This window comes from Cyprinodon tularosa, unplaced genomic scaffold, assembly GCF_016077235.1.
Source record: "Cyprinodon tularosa strain WSP-4 unplaced genomic scaffold, ASM1607723v1 ctg199, whole genome shotgun sequence".
Taxonomy (NCBI): Eukaryota; Metazoa; Chordata; class Actinopteri; order Cyprinodontiformes; family Cyprinodontidae; genus Cyprinodon; species Cyprinodon tularosa.
Genome location: NW_024038729.1, coordinates 1,181,417 through 1,198,599, shown reverse-complemented (window position 1 = coordinate 1,198,599; position 17,183 = coordinate 1,181,417).

Here is a 17,183-nt window from a genome sequence, read left to right as displayed (position 1 = left end):
ATAATTTATCCTCAAGACGTCTGCCAGATAACAGCTAACTGCAGAAACAAACTTTTGCAAACTTAACCAATTGAGTGCACACACATAATAAATCCACATGCTGCCATACCTGTGCACGAGTGACTCCCCATCTCACTCTGTGTTGAGGATGTTGGTGAAACACTGGATCTGCTCTAAATTTTAAACTCCCCACTGTGTTGCAAAGGCTCCAAACTGATCCATGACTCATCATGAGCTCTGACAGAGCTCAAACACAAGAGAATACCAGAACAAAGAGCAAGACAGAGACAAATTATGAACAACAGGGCTCAGAAATACTTCAGCATAAGCTTGGCCACTCCAGCCAGATGTACCTCTCAGAAAATGCATATGTAAACAACAAAGCAGGCCAGTAGGGAGAAACTGTTTTAATAAGGTTATCATGTGGGGCATCCTCAAACTGCAAGTTCAAGAGGTGAAAGCTGACTGTGAAGCTGGCTTTGTTGATAAATTTGTTTTATTGAATACTGCAGGATTGTTAAAAAAAACTCTCTTGTGAATCAGATCTGCAGAGGCAAAGGAGTTTGCAATCAGACAAAGCTAGGAGATAAAACATAAAAATTGTTAATACATGGATTACTCAGACCCTTCTAATTCAATCATGTTTACTGATAGGTCAAAAGAAATCTGGGAATATTCATGAATCTAGATGATTCACCCAGTGAAAGGGTGCTGGAGAGATGTAAAATTATTGGAGATTTTCATGAAAAGCAAAGCACGAGCGAGGTAGCGGTGAGGGAATGTTTTTTGTTTTGTTTGTGTCAATGACTCTGTGAGTGGGTGTGTTTATGTGAGTTTCCGTTTTTTTGCAATAGATTGAAGACTGTACTGAAGTTAGAAGTAAAGTAAGGGCCGTTTGTAGCAAAGGACATTTTGTTGGTCCTAAATTTGTATTTTGCTAACAGGTTTTGAACAAAGGTGTGATATTTAGGTATGCAACTGACAATGGTCAAAGGTTATTGTAAACATTAGGGTGTAGAAAGTGTGGGAAATGACTGTAAATCAATAGAAGTCAATAGAAGTCAACATATGGTCCTCTCTACATACAGCAAGATTAGAAGGTGTGTGTGTGTGTGTGTGTGTGTGTGTGTGTGTGTGTGTGGGGGGGGGGGGGGTCAGGGTAAAGATGTATTCATTGAAAGGTTCATGTTCTAAAGCAAGGAAAAAGAACATTTGATAAGATGTGTTGAAGAGCCCCATTTGTACTGGCTGATTTTGTGAAACAAAATAAGCCAGGGTACCGTGACAACCACACTGGCTTCTGACTCGCCCACTCCCTACATTGATATTGGCGATAGTGTGACTTAAAACATGCTCGTTCTGGTGTTATTGTAGGAAGTTGGACCTTTTGGAATACATCTGGCAGTTAAATCTGGAATGTATGCATAACATAATCAAAATGTACAGTTTTATCAATTTAATATTGACTAGAAAAGCACTAGGAAGGCGCAGACCTTCGCCAAAGCAGCACATTATTTTGCCCTATACTTTGATGTATGGCTAAAACTTGCATATGATTTGGATCATTACCAAATTTTAATTATTTTTTCCTGGGCATGAGGTGCACCTACGGTAATAATTTTGTTGAAATTCTTTCTTAACTTTATACATAGGACAAAAATGTGTCTGCAGCCTCTGTTGTTTGTTCTACTCTCACCTTTTTTGTCCACACTGCCCCGTGCTTTCTTGTTTGTTCAAGAGATCGAGACATTGACCAAAGCATGGCTCCCCTTTCCCATTTTTTTTCTTCGCTATAATACCTCTTAACTTTTTTAGTCTGATAAGGATCCCGTCAAGTCTCTGCTGCCACTCTGTGGTTTAGGGAGAATCTGCTTGTTCCGCCAAATAAAAGAATCCTTTAAAAAAATGTCTGCATCCAGATTGATATGTGGATCATCACAAAAATGTAATGGATTGTCCCTTGTACGGAGATGTACCTTTTGTAAAAATGTCATTAAAATCCATTCATAACTTTTTTTGGAATAAAAATCATTTCAAGAACTTTTATTTTAAAACAAAAATGGCAGACCAAAAGAGACAGAAGTATTCATATTAAGACAAAGGGATTCATTGTGCATCAACAGCTTTATATTAAGAATGTATGTTAACGAAAGGCCAAGAACCCAAATGTCCTGTGGTCCCTGAACTACCATCCAGGATGAAACAAATAATTGATGAACACCTTAAAAAAGAAGAAGCAGAGTTTGTAAAGATAAAGATAAGACTAAGCCTGCATTTACCATCAAGGGAAGGCACATACTGTAAGCACCACAAAAAGAGAAAGACAACAGGCAGAGACACACGCTTCTTTCTAACACATCAGCCAGAGAAGATTCTACAGAAGCAGGTAAATTAATGATAGATGAATGAAGATTTGAGATTTGAGAGATTTGTGAGACTACCCTGACCAGATAAACAACCATGTATTGACTAAATCTGTTGTACATAGTATTCAGAGAAAAAACAGAGAAGAAAATTCAAATTAAAAGTTGCAAATTCATGCAGAATTACCATCATTACCCAGAAAATATCTTAAAAAAAATAGAGAAGCTGTTTAAAGTCAAGGCTTCACTGGTCATCAGTATACTTGTGGCTTTGACCCAAAGGGTCATGGGATTTGGCTGCAACAGATTCCAGGAACGACTTTCACAAACCTCTGTGTTGCAGAGCCCAGTTCACACAAACAATAACACCCTAAATATAGTCATCAAGCTTCAAGGCCTTTGGTTTCGTAGTCAAGCTTGAAGTAAGAGTTTTCAATTCGTGAAGGTAAGAGAGTTTGTACGTCTATGAGAGAATAATGACCAATTGTGCATTTTTTTATTGTAATTTAGTTCATGTGGTTAACCATTTCAAAACAGCATAATGCATATCTTTTTTTTTGCAAATCTTAATACTTACAGTAAAGGCACTGCTTTTTACAGCCTTTTTCCACTGCTCTTTTTATTTAATTTCAGGTTCTTTAGATCTTCCTCAGCCCTCACTTTGATTCAAGTGCTGATGTCAAAGCTGAATAGAGTGAGCCACAGTATTCACATGTCAACCCATGCAGGTGTAATGAACCGGCAGTATTTTTTTTTTCTCTAGACATTTTTCTCTTCTTATCACAATGTGAAAAGCACTGTTGAAATTAATAAATTGGAGGATGATTTCAGTCCTTTTAACAGCTGCAGGTATAGCACATGCTGGCTCTCCGTCATGTAGTAGTGGCAGACTGAATAGAAAAGACATATGGTTAATATGATTAGTAACACCTGTGCTTTATACTCTGATTAGTCAGGGCCTGATGTGAAAAAAATGGAGTCTACTTTAATTTGTTAAGCAATAGGGGAAGTTGAATCCAAACCAGGCAATAATGACAAAAAGGTTCAGAGAGCAGTGTTAAAAATTGGCTAGTATTTTAAATATAGCAAGGTACATGAACAGGCTTAAAATGTTTGGTTTGAAATTCAATTTGCAGAATAATGGTCCCATTGGCGCAAATGTGCAAATTACGAGGAAAGCTGATTGGTACCGAATGGCTGTTAAGAGGTGCATAAAATTACATTTAGTTCAAGTGAAGCAGCACAGCTTGGTTTGCAGGTATTCACTTAGACATTTTGCTTCTGAGACATTTGCAGCTTCATTGTACATCACAATTTATTCTATAATGTTTACAATGATAAAAAAATAACCTTTAATTTGTACAGTATATAATATACTTCCATGATTAAAAAAAAAAAACCTTAAAAATCCTATTCTGTTCTAGTTTTTACAAAATCCTAACAGTACTAATTAAAACTTAGAATATAGATTATCGTCCTATTTGAGCTTTACATATTCTTCTTGACCAAAACTATGTTGTCACATATTCAAATGTTTGTCTCACACAATTAGAATACAAGCAGCACTTCAGAGTAAAATAGATACAGATACTGAGTCATGGCTATATTTGAGCTCATGTAGCTATGGTTTATATTGATGTGTCAAATGAATTATTTCAATTGTTAAACCATGCATGTTATTGTAAGGAACTCAGGGGGAGAAACTATCTCTAAATGTTTAGTGTTGCTGATTACAGTTGAAATACAGAACATATGTTTACTTTATTGTGTGATTTTTACATTTTCTTTATTTTTAGCGGCATGTTAACTTCAAGAATAAAATTATGAAGTGTTTTTTTCCTAGCTTCTGTTTTGTAAATGCAAAAGTTTACAATTGAATATATCTATATGCTTGTTTATTCTTATTGAATAAAAAAAGCATATAGAAAAAAAAAAAAAAGATTACCAGTGGATCCAAAAAATCTGCAAAGCCTGTTAAAATCATGGATATTTGTGATGTAACCAAAATGTAGGAAACAACAAGCATTTTTTTTAACTGTTTTTATTTCTACTGTAGTATTGCAAGACACATTCCTAATTTACTCACTACTGGCTCTTGTAGAGAATTCCAACTTTAACTTCCCAGAATGTAGCCATTCTTAACCTATTTGGGTGGATCCTTTCAGACTTTCTTCTTTAACTTCAATTTCCCCTGCGTTTGCCACTTTAAAATATTTTAGTTTAAATTTTGGTAACTTGTCATAACTCCCTCCACTTTGCCAAAGGAGGATGAAGCCAGCAGATCTACATGATCTGCAAAAAGCATGGATGGAATCCGCTTGTCACCAAACCAGACTCCTCGACAGTGCCTATACATCTGGGTTGTAGCAGAGGTAGTGGGGAGTGGTGGCCTAGTGGTTAGGGCATAGAGCTTGGAAACCATGAGGTTCTGAGTTCGAGCCCAACTCCCACAGACTGCCACTCTGGGTCCCTGAGCAAAGACCCTTAACCCCAGTGCTAAAGGCAGAGAGTTATTGTAATGATAATAAAAGATGGAAGAGGGTAAAGGATTTACTTCCACACAGGCAGTGGTCAGTATACCTGCCCAGGAGTCCCACAAGCCAACAAGGACACCTTCTTCAGCTTGAAGCCATCTCTTACTACCAGTGTCCACCACTGGTTTTGGAGATGTCACCAAAACAGGCACCGCAGACCTTACAGCCATAGCTAGGTACAGCATCGAGAGTAGAGGCAAAGAACATGATCCATTCAAGTTCCTTGCCCCAAGGCTGCCACATAATCTGAGGCAAACTCTCCCAGTGGTATGAAGTGAACATGTCCCTGAGTGAGGACTCCATCTGACATAATTTTTTGCTTCAGCCTGCAGAGTCTGTACAGCTTCCTCCTGTTCCAGCATATCCAGCTCACCACCTGGAGGTTATCGGTGAACAGCTCTTCACCTCTCTTCACCTGAGAGTCCTAGACATGCGGCCAAATATCAAAAGATACCTCAACAAAGTTAGATAATGGACCTCCAACACAAGGTGACCTGGTGCCAAGTTCACTGATGAACCACTGTATGCTTGAACATTGTGTTCATTATGGACAATCCATGACTTGCACATAAATCCAGTAATGAAACACCACTCAGGTTCAGAGCTGGGGGATCTGTTCCTCCTGAATACGTACACCAATCCAGGTGTCATTGTCATTTCCCCCATGTGTGATGAAGTGCCCCAGGAAAACTTTGCAATCCCTGAGAGGGGTACTTTTTTCCCCCCTCTATGCTTGCTTAGATGCTTCTCTCCCTTGCCCCCCACTTGCTCATATTTTTCATACTTTTACTTTTTTATCTCTTAGACAAATTACAGTAGTTACAGTTTAGACCAAACTAGATTTATTTTTGAGGATCCTCTCACTGAACTACTTTTTAAATATTTTCATGTTATTCTAATCACATCCAAGAGAAGAAACAATCCACATCGGTACAAAATGCCACAGTTCATCACAGAGGACTTTGACAAGTTTCTACAGAAAATAGCTGTAATATAAATTAAAATCAATGGACTGAACGTGAATGTGGAGGTATGTGCTTATCAAGGAAATTATATGACCTGCCACTCCGCCAATTCCTCAAAAATGTAAGATAATGCAACCAGTAGTATTAAACAGCAACATGTTGGAACATAACTAACCAATGCAATCAAGAAACAAGGGGCTGATTCTAATGACAGTAACCAGAACAGTAGCCTTAGCTGGGAAAATCATGGAGCAAAGCCAGAGGACGAAAAAAAAAGATACTTATCTTAATTATGAAAACTGGCCAACACTTCAGAGAAACATTTTCTAATCCAGAGCATAACATAAGGAAGGACTGACTGAGGATATTGAGAATATTGATATTCCATTAAAAAAACACGTTTTCTGTCCTACTCCATGCTCACCCTCAGGAGAATAGCCAGTTTATAGACAACAGACAAAGTTATGAGAATGTTTTGCTTATAAACAAAGAACATTAATAGTTACTAATAGTGTGAGTAACATTAAACGCTTCTGCAAAAAGAAAAACATGGAAATAAGAAATGGTAATGGCCATCAAACAGCATCCTTAAAAATACAGCTGCTATATCAACTGCACAACCTATTATCTACATTTGTTCTATTTATAAAAGTCAAGTTGAATGGTATGTTGCTATACAGTCATTTTGTAAATGATATATTTCGGATGGGGAGAGAGAGGTGTGAGGGTGTGGGGGTGGGGCCTCCAAATAACATTTTGCTTAGGGTTATAATTTGGTCAGGGGTGGTGGAGTTAAAGTGTTCCTTAGTGAACCTGTAGAAACTCCTTTAGTAGGAGATGAAAACTTTGGCAAATGTATGGATCAGATGAGCCTCCTCTGCAAGATCTGTTTATTGATAACTTTTGATAATATTTTCCACAAAAACAGACACTTCTTCAAGAGAGATGGATTTAAACTGAATTAGTCAGGGGCAGAACATTTGGCTTCCAGCATTTTCTATTCCCTGAACCAAAGTACATGAAGTGAATGAAAAACTGATAGTTTCCCTGGTGATAAACATCACGCAGCTGTGGCCTTGGAACAGAAACAACAACGGAATGAACAAAAGGATAGACTAAACAGTCGCTTCACCTCGGACTCCTACTGGAAAACATGAAATAGGCAACTTCTGTGCCCTCCACAGTGGCATCTCCTGTATCCAGTCCAACACCACATCTATATCTGTCCCCTCAACATGAAAACTTAAAGCACCTTTTCAGATCCTTCTTGCAATTTTGTTTAGGTGACCAGCGAGAAATTTTGCAACTTTTTTCTGTATTTTTGGAGACTTTGCTGAGAAAACAGGAGTCAGATGCTCTGAGTTTAATGTCTTCAGAGAACAGTTAGTGAGCAAGCCCCTCCCTCCTCCAAAACACAGGGACTCCGACACATCAGCTCCAGCTGCAGTCGGTGTCTGCACTCAGAGAGCAGAGCGACTCTCCTCTTTCCCCGTTGAACATGAGTCACACATGCACAAAGCTTCCACTAATCTCCCCTGATTCAAAAATTTAAATGTAAATATAACATTTAGTGTATTTTTTCTTTTAAACTGTTGCAGGGAAATATTATAGAGCAAGGGCGTGGTTTCAGTGGCCCTCACGGACAACCCCCAGCATCCCCGGCAGCAAAAACTGATGTTCTTCTATTATCTTTGAGACATAATTTGATAAGTTTAGTTGTGCTTTTATTCATTCATATTTGGATGAGTGATTAATAAACATATCTGCGATGTGTCAAACTGAGAACCCTTTATTTATGATTTATATTTTAAATCTAGAATAAAACCAAACATTCTCCTCACATATAAAGCACTTGATAACCAAGCTCCATATGAATGAACGAATGAATGAATGAGTAAATTAATGAATGGGAATTTATTTCAGGCAATTTTTCAGACAGACAATTTGACAAACAGTAGTAAATGGATCAACTAAATACCCACAAAAAGAGAATAGTACGCAGGTTTACTGTTGATTCCTAAAGGTAGAATGGCAGGCACAGCTTTGACTTACCAGGTCTCTCTCCTGTGGAACCAACCACTAGTTTTAATCTGCAAGGTAGATACTCTGTAAACCTCTAAGTCTATGCTTTCTTCTTTGATAACACTTATAGTCAGAGTGGACCAGGCTATCCTGAACTATCTTCACATTTATGCTGCTATAGGGTTAGGGTACTAGAGAACATATAGACACCACTTTTCATCATTGTGCTTCATTCAAATTCTATTCTCCAATTTTGTTTTATTTGTCAGTTCGAATTCCAACCTAATGGGTTTCTCTACCTTTTGTCATAATAGTAGCTTCATCATCTATTGTGCTCAGTTTAGCTTTTGCACCATCCTGAGAGACTTTGCTGACATGAAGGGCTACCAATACTGATCCACGAACTGCAAGGATCAGCGTTCACATAAACTTTGTGCATTATAAATACATTTTTAGTTTCTTTTGATTTCTACATTGTGATTTTGTAATGCTCCATAAATGATAACCGACTAAAATGAAATTTTAAACTTAGCCCATTGAGGGCCCCTTGGTGCCAGTGGACACCACGTTTGTGACCCCTGCCCTAGACATAGCTTTAGGCGCAGCTTTTACTAACTTCTTGTGCTCTTTTTCACCAGTGGAGCTGGATAACAGTTATGTTTCTGAAATAGAAAGAATTTATAAATAAGTGCTCCTATGTTCTTTTTGTGTCTCTGTCTTCCTGAACCCCCCAGTCAGCCTTAGCAAAAGGCTGCTCCCACTGAGCCTGGTTCTGCTGGAGGTTTCATCCTGTTAAAAGGAAGTTTCTCATCTTCACTGTTGTTGCACGTTTGGTATGAGGGACTACTGTAGAGTAAACACCACAAAGCAAGCGATTGTCTACCTTTGCTATCTGCTGATCAAGGTGGAGTAAATCCTGCAAGATCAATGTTCAATGCAATCAAATGGGCTTCCTTAGGACATTTCTGACCAAACTATACTGTATACTTTGAATTTCCTGTGTTAAGTGCCTTGAGATGACATGTGTTGTGAATTGGTGCTTAAAAAATGAACTTAATTGTACAGTTTAATATTACTACCAGGTATTGCATGTTGAGAAATCTTAATATTCAGTTTCTTTTCATGTGACAGATCATTATTAAAACTGCTTAGCCTAATTGAGCTAATTTCACAGTCATTCATGATTATTTCTATCAGATTTATAACAATGTATACCCTATAATTCAACTCATTCTTGAAACTAAAATGAAATACATACTTTTATTTGGCAAAATATTATCAATTTATGTGTCATCAGCTTTTCTAAAAAACAGTTTCTCAGTGTATCACCATGCAACATTTAAGTCTTAATGTTCACTGCAAATTGAAGCTTTTTTTTTTTTTTTTGCACTGCAGTAATTATACTGGATGATTCCTTGGTTCTGCACTGACATCTTGTGGCATCACAGAGCAGCACATGCCAGTGCACTGCTGAGTTTTAAAAGAAACCTTTGATTTTGGAGGAATATTGCAAGCTTTTGCAAAATGGCTTGTGACAGAGAAAATATCAGCTTAATAAGGTAAACATCAAAATGCAAAAAACACAAAGGAATGAAAAATGCATTTGAATAGATTTCACAACAAATGTCAACCATTTTATAGAAGCATTACAGAGTGGTGATCCAACCTCTAATTTTTGAGAAGTTTAATAAAAATTCTGCCCTGACTTTGGTTATACACAATTGACCAAACAACACATTATTTAGCTTCCTTATTCACTGATTCTACAGACTTCACACTGAATCCCAATTGACTTGGAGACACTTTGCCTCTCAGCTATTCCTTCAGATCCTAGGACAGTGACCTCCAAAAATATTTGCAACATTGTGACTTTTTCAGGTGTGACTTTATATTTCCTGTGTGTGGGTGCTCTAGAAGCACTGAGTTAAAATGTGATCCACTGTCATGGTTGGTTTTAAGCCTCTAAACCACATGCAAGATGAGTCTCATATGACCATGAACAAAGGTCTTTTTTTTATTTTACAAGAAATTCTGATGAGAATGACTTGATCCAAAGGAATCCTCTGGGACAGGAGCATTTTGTAAAGAAGGGGATATTAGTGAATTAATGGTCATCTGGAACTGATTACGAAGTCCAGTTGTTTGGTCTTACTGCTGCTTGGACTAAGAATGGTGTCAGGATGGAGGTACTTTGATCCAGGGTGATAACGTACAGTAAGTGGTGTTAGAACACTAGAGACAGGTCACTGGAGCAGTTTGTGCCAAATAATGTTGGACAATGGATACTGTAGGTTCCTTAAGAGAGTGAGGTGAAGCAGAACCTTATTTTAACTTGAGCTAATTCCGTATATCTCACATTGTAGCCCCCAGCTCCTTTTCCAGCTCCCATTGCTTCAACTTTTGCAGTTCAACAGTAAGAACACTATCCAGTCTGACTTGGTAAATTTAAAAGTTGTAAAGAATCTGTTCCACTTCCTCTCCTGAATGACTGAACAATACAGCAGAGGGGAACAATTTAATTTATTCCCTTTCACCAATTGATGATATTGTTGATGGGGTTATTAGCTCCTTGCATACTGCCTTAGACAACGTAATCCATTTGAAAAAGAACAATTTTAGAAAGAGAGAGACGGTTCATTGGTTTATTGCAGAGCTGTGTACTTTGAAGTAAATGCTAGGAAACCCGAGAGCAAATTGCACTTTACATGCTTACAGGAATCCTACCTACAGTAGTCTGGAAAAACAGTTTACTGCTGTATAAAATGACCCTTCATAAAGCAAAAGCAGCATATTTCTCCTCATTGATAAAGAATAAAAATAATCCTAGATTTATTTTTAATGCAGTGGCCAAACTCACCTAGAGCCATAGCTCTGTTGAACTGTCCATTTCCCCTGCTCCTAGCAGTAATGGTTTTAGGGGATCATTTTAAAATAAGATTATTTCCGATTGATTCATTAATTCAGAGTGATACATTAAAATCAGATTCATTCATTAAAATAAGATAATTTGTACCACTCTAATTATAATTGGTTTACTTCAACATTTTAGATAACTACATGATTGGAATTGGGATTTGACTGTTTTGATAAAGTGGAATTTTATAGTTAGCATAACTATTATCTTTATCTAAGCCTTCAACTTGTTAGATCCAGTTCCAGCCAAGTTAATTAAAGACTTTTCCCCCTGATTTCTCCCTCAATTTTAGATATGATTAATCTATCACTGGTACAGGCATATGATCCTCAGACTTTTAAGGTAGATGTAAATAAACCTTTACTTAAGAACCTGTCTCTTGATCCAGATGACTTCGTCAATTATATACCAATATGTAATCTCCCTTTCTTATCAAAAATTCTTGAGAAAATACCTGCTAAACAAGTGTGGGACGACTTATTCCATAATGAACTTTTTGAACAGATTTAATCTGGTTTTAGAGCTTATCATAGCACTGAAACAGCCCTGATTTTGCAACGATACAAGTCACTCCTCAAACATTTACAAAGATTAAGAGCATGACGATATATTTTCAGAAGGATGGCATTGAAAGAACCACTGTTCTATCAAAGTCATCCGTTGCCGAGCTTGCTATTGTGCTTCCCAATTTTAACAGGAGCTACTCTCCAACAGACTCAGTGGAGAAACAGTGTTAGCTTTTGCTAAGTGATGTAGGGCTGGAATTCAAAGCAGTGATGAGATAAAAAAACAAAACAGAAAGTGTAAAGGTTGCTGAGTCTTTGCTCCCTATTAGAAAGAGTAACTCTGTTTGAGAGCCTACTTTGTTCAAAGTTCAATGATCTGTTTTACAGATGAGTTTGAAAGATCTGTTTGAAAGCTAAAGAAATTGTAAATTTTATTGTAATGCGCTTGAAGGCTGGTTTTGTATAAATGTATTAACTGAAAGAGTAAGCAATTCACAAAGTTTCAGTTTAAAGACTGTTCAATATATATTTTTTTATCTGTTATTGTTTTATAGGATTAATTAGAAGTTTATATATATACATATAGCTTTACTACCTGCATATCTATGAAAAGCTAAATAACTGCTATGTTATTGATAAAGTAAAGTTTGCTCTCATTGTAAATCTTTTTTAAATTTTAACTTTTTTTTTTTTAACCATAAATCAAGATAGGTCTGGTGTACACTTTGCAATATTGTTCCATCTAGGAATTTGTATATTTTTATCAATCATAGATAAATTAGTTCTACAGTACACTTTACTATAAGACTCCCATTTGGCATATATACCTGTGTAATAATTATTAATAAACGTTGCAAATGTGTAAACTTTACAATAAGGCTCCCATTGATAGCTGTAGATGTTTATAATTAACTAATAAAGCAGAATATGACATGGTACAATATTATATTCATTGAGCTTACAATATACTACCATCCATCCATCCATCCATCCATCCATCCATCCATCCATCCATCCATCCATCCATCCATCCATCCATCCATCCATCCATCCATCCATCCATCTTCTCCCACTTATTCAGGTTGGGTCGCTTTGGGGCCGGTGCCTACCTCTGACACACTGTGGTTTTATGGGGTATGGTTGTACTGAAATATTTAGTATAGTAACTCCAGATTAATGCATAATAAACAGCTGAGCATCCTTTATAAAGTGTTAAGAGATTATTTAATTATTTATTTAATAACGTATTTACAAACCATTTATAAGGGATAAGCCATTTTATTGATATAAATCATCTAGAAATCCGAAGCCACCTAAAATAGAAAAGATTTAGTACACAGTTTTGTGAAGTAAAGCCTGCATATCCCGGTACTAGTGAAATATTATTCATAAGAATAAAAGAATAAAAATAATAAGAACAAACAGTAAAAATATTTCTATAATTAAGAATTTTTCAGCACCACTGAAATGAATTGTAACACACCAGTTAAGGAATTAAATTAAGCTTTATTTTTGTGGACTCAAACAACAAATCTGACTTTTACTACTCATTGCTCTCAATGAAGACAATTTTCAAAAATGTACATTGTATTTACAGTTTGTTTTTAAAAAGGGGGAAGACAAGTAATACACAATTATGATTATTCTAATATCTTAACTTCCTAAAGAAGTAAAAAGCAAACAACACAACAAAAGATCAAACAAAGATGCAAAAACTCAGTATGGGACACTTGATCATTATAAGGCTAAACGTGAAGTTTTGTTTAAGGTAAATTGTTTTTGTTAATAGTATCCAAGCTGATTACAGTTAAAGTTTTATGAAAATGTTGTGGGCCTCACAGGAATTTAAGGGGGGAATTTATAAGATCCAGTTATCTTATGCCTAACATTATTTTGGGCAGAAAAAGGAAAGAAAATAAAGAATAAATATTAGGAATTCAATGTTTTAAAGCAACCCTTTATTGATTAGGTTTGAGTAATGACCTGCATCTTCCATGGGTCAGAGGGAGTAGATGCTATGCCAGAACTACTGTAGCTATACTTCATTCCCCTTGTGATGTAAAGGCCGAAATAAAATGTCACTGAAACCATAACCACATATTTAGCTTTTTGTACTTTTACCTTGTCAGGAACTCTCCACACTCTCAAATATCAGTTAAAAACTTAAAATTCATTTAGATTTTATTTCTCATCAGACTGACACAAGAATGTATTTTTCTGAGCTGATTTTCTCTTTTTAAATATGTAAAAAAAATAAAAAAATTAAAAAAAGAACACTAACAGTCTTTAAATGAAAAGACTATACTTTTAATCATTATATGAGTATCAAATTTTAACCTAAAACTTAAAGGCTTAGCAGGTTTTCTTTTTCAACTCTTAGCACTCTGTTAGGTTGGTACGGAGGCAAATTGGCTCATTTAATAAAAAGCTTCACACATTACCTTCAAACAAAATTGGCAAAACATCAACAAATAACACATTAAACCTTTTTTATTGCTATCATTCACATTCATACACCAATAAACATGCATAGTGGTATTATCTATGTACATTAGATTAAGCAACCAGATGTTGCTACAGTGTATTAATGCATTTAACAAGAAAATATCCCAGAAAATATAGTTGTCCACTCAGCTGGAGACTATGAATGACATTTCTCCAACATACAGAAATGAAAGATGTTTTTATTCATTTTCCTTTTAATACATACTGCCAATGTCCTGTTGACTAGGTCCTTCAGAATTGTTTCCATCCATAACACTGCTCATTCTGCATGCTTAGACAATATGGTCCATATCAAAGAGTCCTGTTAATTGAACATTTTTATCCTTTAGAACAGGGGACTCTTGCTGTTGTAGCTCTTTGGCTCCACATTTCCATGCATATGTTAAACTGGGTTAAAAATTACAAAAATGCTGGGATGTTGTTAAAAGCAAGAAATATAAAATTGCCAACATCCACGGAGAGGTTGGCTCACAGTCATATGAAGGGTTATGAACTGAGTGCTTATTTTTCATGATTTTAAATCAGGACTTGTTTAGCAGCTACCACTTTTGCATCCAAGTGATACATATGTTGACCAAAATACTCCAGTCCTCACGATGCATCCCCAATTAGCTTTTTACAGTGATTACTTCTGTATGCTAAACATAATAAAATGAAATAATGCAGAAGAACGGAAGTACACCAGAAAAACATGCAGAAAGAAAAACAACCCTAAAAGATATCCTAAATGTCTTTAAACGTCAAGCAAAAAATAAATTCAAATGCTTTGAAAACATTGCTGATTGTAAAACAGTTATAACCTTATGGAGTTTAAGAACACCATTGACTGTACATTGAAAGTTTAGCTTCCCATGACCAAATAAAAACTGACTAAAGTTGAAAATCTGGCGTTGTTTTACCAGATTTGAGTTTTCCACAGTTATATTTAATAAACAGTAATAAATAAACATGCACCTCTGTAGTTCATCCGAATCCTGTATCCAGCCTGAGCATCGTTGTTCTGTTCTGCTCACTGACTATACATGCGGTTTATGTATTCTGTAGTGACTATAAAAACAATCATTTAAGAATCTTTTCAGCAAAGCACTTATTTGATAATAAAAGAAAGCTAACTACAATGAACACAACTTCTTTGGTTCAATTTCAAAACAACCCATGGAATATCAATTCTGGTATTTCCCAATTTTGCACCTGCTCCCCAGATATACAGAGAAGGATATGAAACCACATTGCCATTCAGTCTGAGGCCAATGTTTAGAAACACTACTGATTTTAATAGTTGTAGGTTTGGACAATCTGTTGGAAAAACTGGACTGGATAAAGATAGAAAATATATCCTTTATGCTCATAACAGAACTATAAAACTGTCCTTTGCAAATATGGGACTAGATATGGGGATGTAATATGAAACTAGATTCCATTCATGGAGGCATGACCTTCATTAGACCTATGAAGGTGTGCTGTGGTATCTTGCACCAAGATGTTAGCAGCAGATCCTTTAAGTTTTTTAAATGTAACTTCATGGATTCATGGTCGTCCATCAGATGCTCAGTTTTAGAGAATTTGGAAGCTAGGTCACCAAGTAAAATGCTATTTACCCTTTTCACATTTTCACAAATCCTCATTCCTTGGACCTTAAATAGAGACTTCCCACTACAGACAAGGGATACGTCACAAAGCCTGAGGATTGGTAGACGCTCTGACCCCGTCACTCTACCACCAAAAATTAAAATATTCTATACTTTTCCATTTGCTCAACTTGTAACATATTAACTTCGGAGACCAAAATATCGTAATGTAATGACTAAAAGCTGTACTTTCATGCTAAGTCAAGGTAGCTTTGTTCTGACCCTATTACCATTACTGTACATTCAAATGTGTGCAAGAAAAACTTTGGATTAGTTTAGTTTTGGATTTATTTCACCTCTTTGTAACAGTGTCACTAAAATCCGAATCATGAAAACCAGCAAATATCATTCTACCATTTTCACATTTCCCAGAGGCTTTAATCTTTCTCACACATGTTGCCTGTTTGATTACCAGAAACCAGAAATGCTGCCTAATACTTTATGTGTTGCAAAAACACAGTGGAAAAAGGTGAGTGAGGCCAAAGAGACACTACATAAATAATGTATTCCTCATTATCTTAGTGTACATTAAAGCTTGAGAGTCCTGCACCTCCACTTATGTAATTTATTACCTCTGACTAGCATTGACACTAAAGTGTGAAATTAATTATATTGGCCAATGTAACAGTATAAGACAAAAATGAAAGTTTAGTTTATGATGGGAAGGTTTTGTTTTACTATCTTCATAACAAGACTTTTTATTTTTTATTTTTTCTATTTTACAACAGAAGATCTTCGGAATAGAGCAATTTTTTATTTACTTTTGGGACATTCAGGTTAAATAAATTTTTTGTCTAAGGAGACAATGAAGTCATTTACCAGAATAGACAGAAGTGACAATTATATTTTCCATTACAATGAAATATCAATAAATACAATTTCATGATTAGCATCTAGTTAGGAAGTGCTGTATAGATGTTGTTTTTAGTAAGACGTCTACCTTATCATTTCATTGTTAAAAAGAATGTGAAATTTTGCTGATTTAAAGAAATGAATCTAAATAGAATTATAATATGACATACAATTTCAAAAATTTTAGAAACAAGATTTAAATGTTAAGGTTGGGATTTACTGTAGAGTTTTAGTAATCCCTACAAATGGTCAAATAACCACCATTTGTTGTAATTCATTGTTGATTTTTTTATTTTCAATTTCACTGTTTAATTCTCCAAATGTCTCTTTATTTTAGACACTGGCATAAAAATCTTGGTTATTTATTACAGTTTATTTATGTTGCATGCCATATCAGTAACATGGACCTTATGTAAGAATGTGTAACTTGTGGATAAGACATGTATATTAATGGTCTTACTAAAAATGAAAGAGAACTACCTACCAAAAAATAAATAAATTGAAACTCAGTGTGACACAACTAAAATTACTTTGGCATCATTGGGAAGAGGATTTATCCTTTAGAAGAGGTTCATTGTTTTTCTTTTCTCAAGCATATTCTATGTTTCAATGAGGAGTCTTTTTCAACACGTTACTGTTTGCTATGTGAGGAGAAAATAGAAGTTGAAGTTATAAATGTCAATGATCAATCTGTCACAGCAGAGAACCAACGTACTCTGGGAACTTGCTCTCACATAATAGCCCTCTTGAAATCTGTCACAGAGCGTTATTTCTCAACTTGACAGATGCAATAGCCTCTTCTAACTTATAGTATATTAGAGCTGATTGGTCCCAAAGTTCTCCAGGTAAGATCTATTTTCTTTAATCTACTTTCTTTAGCAAAATGGAGAATAT